Consider the following 9,487-nt stretch of genomic DNA (forward strand, 5'->3'; position numbering starts at 1 on the left):
TGCAGTATTAAAAGTGTGTACATCTTTGGCATTGATGTCTCCAGGGCCCTGTTTCACAAAGCAGGTTTAGTGAAAACTCTAGTTTTCACTAAACCAGTAAACCAATGTAGTGAATTAGGGGGGCAGCCGGGACAAGAACCCATGTCTCCTGCATCACGGGTGACTATGTTAACCAGTCGATTAAAGGGTCCGACCCGTTAGCCAAGGGCTAGCGAGTCAATTCATCCGTGATCGTTACACTAACCCCCTCCTTCGGGAATGAGCTCCCTCACGTTTCTCGGCGCACATGCTTCCGATGGCCTCAAGGTCTCACCATTCCACTTCTGACACCAACGTACAGTTCGCCTACCGTCCCAAAAGGTCCACTGAGGATGGCATTGCCACTGCCCTGCACTTTGCTCTGACCCACCTTGAACTTAACAACACATACATCCGGATGCTATTTATAGATTACAGCTCTGCCATCAACGCTATCATTACTGCCAAACTAACCACCAAACTCCTCTCCCTTGGCCTTAGCCCCTCCCTCTGTAACTGGACCCTGGACTTCCTGACCAACAGACCTCAGTCTGTTAGGTTAGGTGACCACACCTCCTCCACCCTGACCCTCAGCACAGGTGCCACTCAAGGCTGTTTTCTGAGCCCCCTCCTTTTCTCCCTCTTTACCCACGACTGCCTGCCAACTCACCCTTCAAATGTTATAGTTAAGTTTGCAGATGACACCACAGTCATTGGCCGTATCACCAACAATGATGAGATGGCCTACAGGGACAAGATTCAACACCTCACATCATGGTGTACTACCAACAATCTTGTCCTCAATGTGCAGAAGACAAAGGAGCTGATTGTGGACTTCAGGAGGTCTAGAAGCTCAAGCCACTCCCCCATACCCATCAATGGGGTGGAAGTGGAGCGTGTTTCCAGCTTTAAATTCCTTGGAGTCCACCTTAGCGAGGCACTTTCCTGGACATCAAACAGCTAGGCCTTTGTGAAAAAGGCCCAACAACGTCTGCATTTCCTGGAGGCTGAGGAGCGCCCGTCTATCCCCCCAAATTCTCACCAACTTCTACCACTGCACCATAGAGAGCATCCTGACCATCTGCATCTCAGTGTGGTACGGCAACTGCACCTCAGCAGACCAGAAAGCTCTGCAGTGGGTCGTCAAAGTGGTCCAGCATATCACCGGTACCCAGCTCCAAACCATAAAAGACATTTATCACAAACACTGCCTTCGATGGGGTCTCAGCATCAGCAGAGATCCCACCCACCCCAACCATGGACTGTTCTCCCCTCTGCACTCTGGGAGGCGCTACAGGAGCCTCAGAGCCTGCACTACCAGGCTCAAAAACAGCTTCTTTCCACAAGCTGTTGCCCACCTGAACCTGGCTACCCACTGAATGTCTGCAGATATTTTTAAATATTTTTTACTCTTGTTCTTTTTAAACTTATTTTTAGCTTTTGGTCTTCATGTGTGTATATCTTATAATGTGTTTGCCTGTGTCTGTCTTGCACTGTTTGGTGAAGCCACAGCCCTCATTTCATTTTTAACATGTGCCTGCACATTGTTTTTAATGACAATAAATTGAATTGAATTGAACTGAACTGAAGTTGGGTGTGAGAGAAAGAAAAAGAATTCTGGAGCGTATGGATGAAGTGCTGGAGAGTATACCCAAGGAGGAGAGAGTGGTGATTGAGTCAGTAGGAGCAAGATGGAATACCTATGTGTGAATGAGAGGGAGGACAGTGGAATGGTGAAGGCGTAAGGAGTAGAGGTGGTGAAGGTGGATGAGTTTAAATACTTGGGGTCAACTGTTCAAAGTAACGGGGAGTCCAGAAGAGAGGTGAAGAAGAGAGTGCAGGCAGGGTGGAGTGGGTGGAGAAGAGTGTCAGGAGTGATTTGCGACAGCAAGAGTTAAAGGGGAGGTTTACATGATGGTAGTGAGACCAGCTTTGTTGTATGGTTTGGAGATGGTGGCACTGAGAAAAAGACAGGAGGTGGAGCTGGAGGTGGCAGAGTTGAAGATGCTAAGATTGTCATTGGTCGTGATGAAGAAGGACAGGATTATGAATGAGTATATTAGAGAGACAGCTCAGGTTGGACGGTTTGGAGACAAAGCAAAGAGAGGTGAGATTGAGATGGTTTGGACATGTACAGAGGAGAGATAGTGGGTATATTGGGAGAAGGATACTGAAGATTGAGCTGCCAGGCAAGAGAAAAAGAGAGAGGCCAAAGAGGAGGTTTATCGATATGGTGAGGGAAGACATGCAGGTTGGCGTGACAGAGGAAGATGCAGAGGACAGGATGAGATAGAAACAGATGATCGGCTTTAGTGATATGTAACGGGAGCAGCCGAAAAAGGCAGAACAACAAGTTTGATGGTTACCTGCTCGGTGACAGAGGGTACCCCTGCCAGCCCTATTTGCTGACCCCTTACCCTAATCCTGAGCCCAGCCCTCAACAAAGTTATAACTTTCTCTACCCTTGGCAGAAGCCTGGGTAGAGATGACCATTAGGATGCTCAACGCCTAGATCAGTACCAGTTTGTAGGCTCAGGGTCACCCCAGAAAGGGCAGGTGATATTATTGTGGCATGTGTGATTCTCCACAATATTGCCAGTATTAGAGGAGAACAATGTACAACTCAACCGGTGAACGATCCTGATCATGATGCATGAGATGGAAGAGCAGTCAGAGACACAATATGCTACCATCATTTCTGATTCACCCATCACCTCCCCAACGTCAATTAAAGAAAATATGCCTTTCTTTTTATGAAGTCTTATTTCCTGCAAGTCCATATGCAGTACACTAGTTAGTATTTTTTATGTTGTTCAAACAAGTAAAATCATCCACCTGTGGGCACCTCACCCACCTTTAACTGATGTTCCAGCAGTTGTATTTCTATTTTTGTCTTCTGCATCTGCAGCCTTATCTGGTCCATTTCTAAATTATATTTTTCAATTTATTTCTCTACGTACACCTTTTACAGCTGTTTCACAGGGAGCTATGGGAACACAAAAAAATACCAGTGAATTTCACAGTGTCAGGACTACTTAGTTTCATTGTAAGTCATGGGACAATGCTGAACAACATCTTACTGAGGTAAGTTGTGCTGTGGCGGTAGCTGGGCCATCTTCCTCATTGTAATTTCCAGCATTGCTCTGTCAGAGAAAAAGAGAGTGCAAGCTTTATTATGGTGCAACACTATGATCAACTGTTAGATGTTATTTTGAAGGTGTAATCCTCAACAGGCCTCTCTGTAACTTCCCTCTCTGTAGCAGCTAACTGGGTGTCTTCATCATCCTCCTGTAATGAAAAATAACAGTTTTTGTGTTCTACTCTAACCCATTGTGGAAAGTCTATGGAGTATTAAGAGTACTTACAACTGGGGCGTCTGGGTCGTGTAGCGGTCTATCCGTTGCCTACCAACGCGGGGATTGTCGGTTCGAATCCCCGTGTTACCTCCGGCTTGCTCGGGCGTCCCTACAGACACAATTGGTCATGTCTGCGGGTGGGAAGCCGGATGTTGGTATGTGTTCTGGTCGCTGCACTTGCGCCTCCTCTGGTCGGTCAAGGTGCTTGTTCAGTGGGGAGGAGGAACTGGGGGGAATAGTGTGATCCTCCCATGCGCTACGTCCCCCTGGTGAAAGTCCTCACTGTCAGGTGAAAAGAAGCGGCTGGTGACTCCACATGTATCGAAGGAGGCATGTGGTAGTCTGCAGCCCTCCCTGGTTCGGCAAAAGGGGTGGAGCAGCGACTGGGATGGCTCAGAAGAGTGGGGTAATTGGAGGTGCATTTGGGGAGAAAAGGGGGGGGGGGGGATCCACAAAAAAAAAAAAGTACTTACAACTGCATGGAGATCTGTTCCACCAGACAGATTACACCATCAGTAGCTGGTAGAAGATGAATAAGATTAGACAGTTAAATTATAACTTTACCCAGAAAAGTGCCCCACCCAATTTGAATTTTGTTTTTACAACAGTGTGCAGGACACATCACAATTTTTCAAATATATAACTCCGAGTCACCTTTAAATAGATCCGGCCACTATTGGGCTGGTGTAAACCCAGCTATAGCTCAAGATGGAAACAGATAGAAAGCTCAGTGGGTAGGGGACTACCAGTTAACGCATTAGCTGGGGACCCCTCATTAAATAGTCATCTTTCAGACCCCAATAATCCTTGGCTAACTAGTTCCCTAAAGATATGGACTGAAATAATTAAAAGGCACCAACTGAAGGGAAGGATTGAAATTTTCAAATGGTTTGCAGGGTTCCAGGCCAGAAAAACAACAAAATACATATATACATATAAAAATCCAGTGAGTCAAGTAAATTCTTTATGAGACAGTACAAGCCCGTTTCATGCTATAAGCAATTATCAGCTGATGATAACGATATGTTTTCTACCCCACCATTGGTTGCTGTGCATCGTAACTACCTACCCCATTGGTTGTAATAGTTCAAATGTTTTCTCCTCTGATTGGTTGCTGTCCACTGAAATTAGGAGCGTGGCGCGGGGCAACGTATACTGTGTGTTTTCTTTGTTGAATCACATTAGCAGCTGATGAGTGCGCGATGCACGAAACAAGCTTGTACTGCCATGTATTAAACGTTTTTTTCACACACACATATGTATATGTATATATATATATATATATATATATATATATATATATGAATGGGCTGGCTCCTAAATCCAACATATTTAGGAGCCAAAGCAAATTTTCAGGCGCCAAACTATAGTGATGTCATACGCTACATTGCAAAGGGCTGCCTCACACCGCCTGTTCTTTCCCTTCTGTACCGTCTGCCTTTGTTTGCTCTGCCTTCCATAGTCTACACAGCGTTTCCCAGACTCCTCCTGGAGGACCACTTGTCCGGCATGTTTTAGATCCCTCCCCGCTCCAACACAGCTGATTAAATAATCAGTTTTGTTATTAAGCAGCTTCAGAAGTTCATATCGAGTTGATCACTTGAATCAGCTGTGTTGGAGCAGACGGAGCAATGACACGATCCCTGGCGCTCTTGTGTCGTTTACTCTCACCCTGCTTCTTCCTGGTTTCTTTTGTCAAATGACTCGAACTGTTTTACCAGCAAGCTCTGGTCCTACTTGAGCACAAAAGGTGCAGTACATTTCCCCCCCTGTCATAACGTAACCAGGCGAACTCTTGTAGTCAAGCTGTCCTGTAAGAATGGGAGCCGGGAGAGGAGGACTCCACTCGCCGCGCCTGGTTATCATCATCTACTTTATAGAATCTACTAGAAGAACCCCGCTACAATGTAGCGGTTTGGTTATCCACCCGTCTAAATCTCCCTCCTCTTCATCCTGCCAGCTAACCGCCCTCCCCCTGCCCCTAAACCCCCCCCCACTCCAACTCCCTCCCCCCAAATGCTCAGAATCATCTGAAATGCAGAGAAAAGTGGTTTTTAGCCATTTTTAGAAAATGCATATTTTGCATAATTATGCATAATTATAATTATATTTTAATATTCTGCTATTTTTCTGGTCCTCTCTGGAACAATACCTACCACCTCCAAAAAAAATGAGGATCATAAGTGCATTTTTGTAAAAATGCATATATTTTGCATAATGCCAAAACATTTCTAAGTCCCAGAAATTTTTTTTTATAGATGAAAAAATCAAAGATGCTCAGAATCATCTGAAATGCCGAGAAGTGGTTTTTAGCCATTTTTAGAAATATGCATATTTTGCATATTCATGCATTATTATGCATAACTTTAATTTTCTGGGATTTTTCCCTTACTCTCTGAGACAATACCTACCACCTCCAAAAAGAATTAGGATCATAAATGCTTTAGTTTTCGGTCCCGCTATAACACACATACACACACACACACACACAACGAAAATATATGAGTAGATAAAGGACTGCACACCAGTGGCGCCCCCAAGGGGTGGCCATGGGTGGCCACGGCCACCCTGATACTATCCCTGGCCCCCCCCCAGCCACGAGTCGCATATGCAGAATATGCTTCTGATTATGCACAATATGCTCCAATCTGATATTTTGCATTAGGTGCTGTTCATTTAAATCAATAATGTATATTTTTCTTAACTCTCATATTGACAGTTTTCCACTAGGCTATACAGTACACTACAACAGCAGCATAGAATTCCCCAAATTCAGTCATGGCTTTTGGTTTTGGTGCGCCACCCCAAGATTTTCAGTGGCCCCATTTGCCCCCCCCCCCCCCTATGAAACATGTCTGGGGGCGCCACTGCTGCACACTGCCCGAATCGGGCCGGGATGACTCACATGTCCCTTGAGAACGTCCACGGGTGGAGTTGGTCTCGGCATCGCCGGCATCGGATGGGGGGGCTGGGTCTGGGTCTGGGTCCGGATGGGCAGGGAGTGAGACAAAGTCCTGATATTCTCCGTTTGCGCGTTTCGTTTTCTTGCTAGCTGGCTAACGTTAGCTAACCACACAGTTAGCTAACGTCTAACTTCTAAATTTAAACTCCATCGAACAAAACTCCATCGAACTGAGTTAAACGCCGTTCATAAAAATGAACACTTCAAACGTTTAACCCGATAAACGCGACGTTAAACCATCTTCAACCAGTTCCGGGTCATCCGTACAGGCGCGCGGACGAGTTCATGTAATGGAGGTCGGGCAGGAGTTCACGCGATAGGCCCGTAGACGCAGGCGCGAGGCACGAGAGTTCGGTACACAACACGTATGGCCGTTTCTTTCTCTGTTCCTTTTTTGCTTATGGGTAATGGACCAGGGAAGAAATGGTCGCAAACTAAAGAGTTAGTCGCATTGGCGACCATTCTAGTCGCCATTTGGAGCCCTGGTTTGCCTATGATCCAACTCCTTGGCCAGCAAATATGACACGAGGTGTGGGAGCTGGACTGGAGGGGGGTCTCTCTGCACCCTCCTACACCCGGGCAGGGTGCTGGGCTTCCAGCACCTTCAGCACCATTTAACCTGCAAGACCAGCTTCACCTAGCTACTAACACGTCAGAGAGGTTACTGGCAGGACCTTGCTATTGTGACGTGAATAAATAATGGTGTAGAGCAGTGGTTCTCAACCTTTTTGGGGTCCTGGACCCCCTGCGTATTTTTGATCTACCCTGAGGACCCCTCCACCTGATCTTGGGGGAGGGGGGTTGCAATTTGATAGAAACAGTAGAAACTGCATTTTAAATTGCATTATAGCATTTATTCACTCTTTGGGGCAAAAATAAGAGCTTTCAGTTGTAACTTAGATATAGTTAACAAAACAGAATTCTTATGCAGTAACTTTCAGATATATGTAACAAAACAGAATATGTATTCAGTAACTTTCAGATATATGTAACAAAACAGAATATGTATTCAGTAACTTTCAGATATATGTAACAACAGAATTCTTATGCAGTAACTTTTAACAATGCAAACGGGAGCGAGATCTCTTATTAAAATACAATAAATTACACTTGTGAAACAGATGTAATTAGAGAAAAAAGTCCTGTTACCCTTTATAGCTTAGGTAGATAAAGGTCTCAGTCACATTTGAGTAAAATAATCCTATTTCTATAAATGTCATAGGATCTTTTTTTAAAGATATTTTATTTTCACGGACCCCTTGCAATTACACCACGGGCCACTAGGGGTCCGCGGACCCCCGGTTGAGAAGCACTGGTGTAGAGGAGCTCAAGCAGGAGTCGTGACAGCTTTCTCTTTCGGCTACACAACGTGCACCGTTTATTCCTTCCACCATTACAACAACAAAAAACCCGCGCAGCGGAAGTGTGTCACTGTAAACCCGAACCGAGGAAACAGCAGCTGTAAACTAACGTTCCTACCAGCTCAGTAAGGGGAGTTATGTAGCCCCATAACCACTACAATGGACTTCTTAACCAACCTTTCACGGATAACAAGTAAGCTTTTAATGACCGCGAGTCAAAACAGACACACGTGTGTGTGGGGGGCTTAGCTCCCCTTTCTCTTGGCCACCGAAGCGACCCTATCTATTTGCCTACTCTTGATCAAAATTGAAACGGTTACCTACCGTTTTCTTTCTTCTTCTTCTTCTTCTTCTTCTTCATCTTCAGTGGGGTCTTCTTCTTGTGGAGCTCTTTTATTTTTTTTTATTTCGTGGCGTTGACGCTATGACCCGCCCTACTCTGCCTCTGATTGGCTGATGCTCGTGGTTGCCTTTCATTGATTGGGTTACTTAGATTTAGGCATGAGGACTGATGATTGGTTAAGGTTAGGGTGAGAATATCTGGGTCAGCCAATCAGAGGCAGAATAGGGCGGGCTCACCCCGGAAAGCCAGTGACGGACCCGAACTACGGCAAGCCGCAAGCAGCATGGCGAGTTGTGCAACTATGATATAGAAGTGAAGGGAAAACGTTTATGAGCGTGTGAAATAGCAAGTGTGGCGTGTGAGCGTGTGAAGAGGCATTATTGCGTGACTCTCACTCCCAAAGGGTGAGACTTGGCAGCCCTGTCTTTACCCTCATGGTGGGAAATAGCAGGTTGTCTAATACTACTTCTCCCGTAACGTCCCCGTTACCTTCCACCACATCGCCGCTATCTGTGACAGATATGTTCGTTTTTACCATGCTCCATATCCCACAACATAACCACAACATCGACACCTCCGTTGCATTGTGGGTAATATGCGAGTGAACCCGGAGCAGAAACACTCTAGTCGAATTCGCCACACTATTATTCGAAAAGCCTACATACAGAGACGCTACTTACCAAAAAAAATAATATCTGAATTATAGTCTGCCCTTCACAATTTAAGAGGAGACCATGAAGCGAGACGGGGAGCAGAGGGTAATGTCACAATAACGCTGGCAGAATGAGACAGGATGTGCAGACAGCAAAGGCTGATGACAAGCTCTCCCTCCTGGAGAGAATTCAGCTGGAAGAAAGTGACTCGGTTCTTCTAAACTCCTGCGCTGAAGACTTGCCACTCAAACCAGGCCGCTTGCTGGAGGTCCTGTGGAAGCCCGTTGGCGAACCACTTGCACATTTTCTGGAGCTGTCCCTCTGTGGCTCCATATTGGAGAAATGTCCACGGTGTCCTGGAGGCAGATTTTAAGATGAAGATCGATTTTAATTTTAAAACCATGTACCTTGGTGATCTGGAAGAGCGCCGCTGTGCAAAGAGTGATAAATACTTAAGGGTGTTGTCAGCGGCTTGCAAAAAGGCCTTGACCAGAAAATGGCTTAGGAAAGACACACCGACCATAAATGAGTGGACTGACTTAGTGTACAAGATATTCACGATGGAGAATTACATTTAAACTAAGAACTCAAACTGACATCTTTCATGAGAACTGGTCAAAATGGCTAACGCGTGTGTGTCAACTGTAAGACCATGATTTTATATAGGCCTGAATATGTTTATACAGTATCCGACCAACAACTCCACCCTTCTGAGCCGTCCCGGTCGCTGCTCCGCCCCCTCTGCCGATCCGGGGAGGGCTGCAGACTACCACATGCCTCCTCCCATACATGTG

The sequence above is a fragment of the Lampris incognitus genome, chromosome 6, assembly GCF_029633865.1.
Source record: "Lampris incognitus isolate fLamInc1 chromosome 6, fLamInc1.hap2, whole genome shotgun sequence".
NCBI lineage: Eukaryota > Metazoa > Chordata > Actinopteri > Lampriformes > Lampridae > Lampris > Lampris incognitus.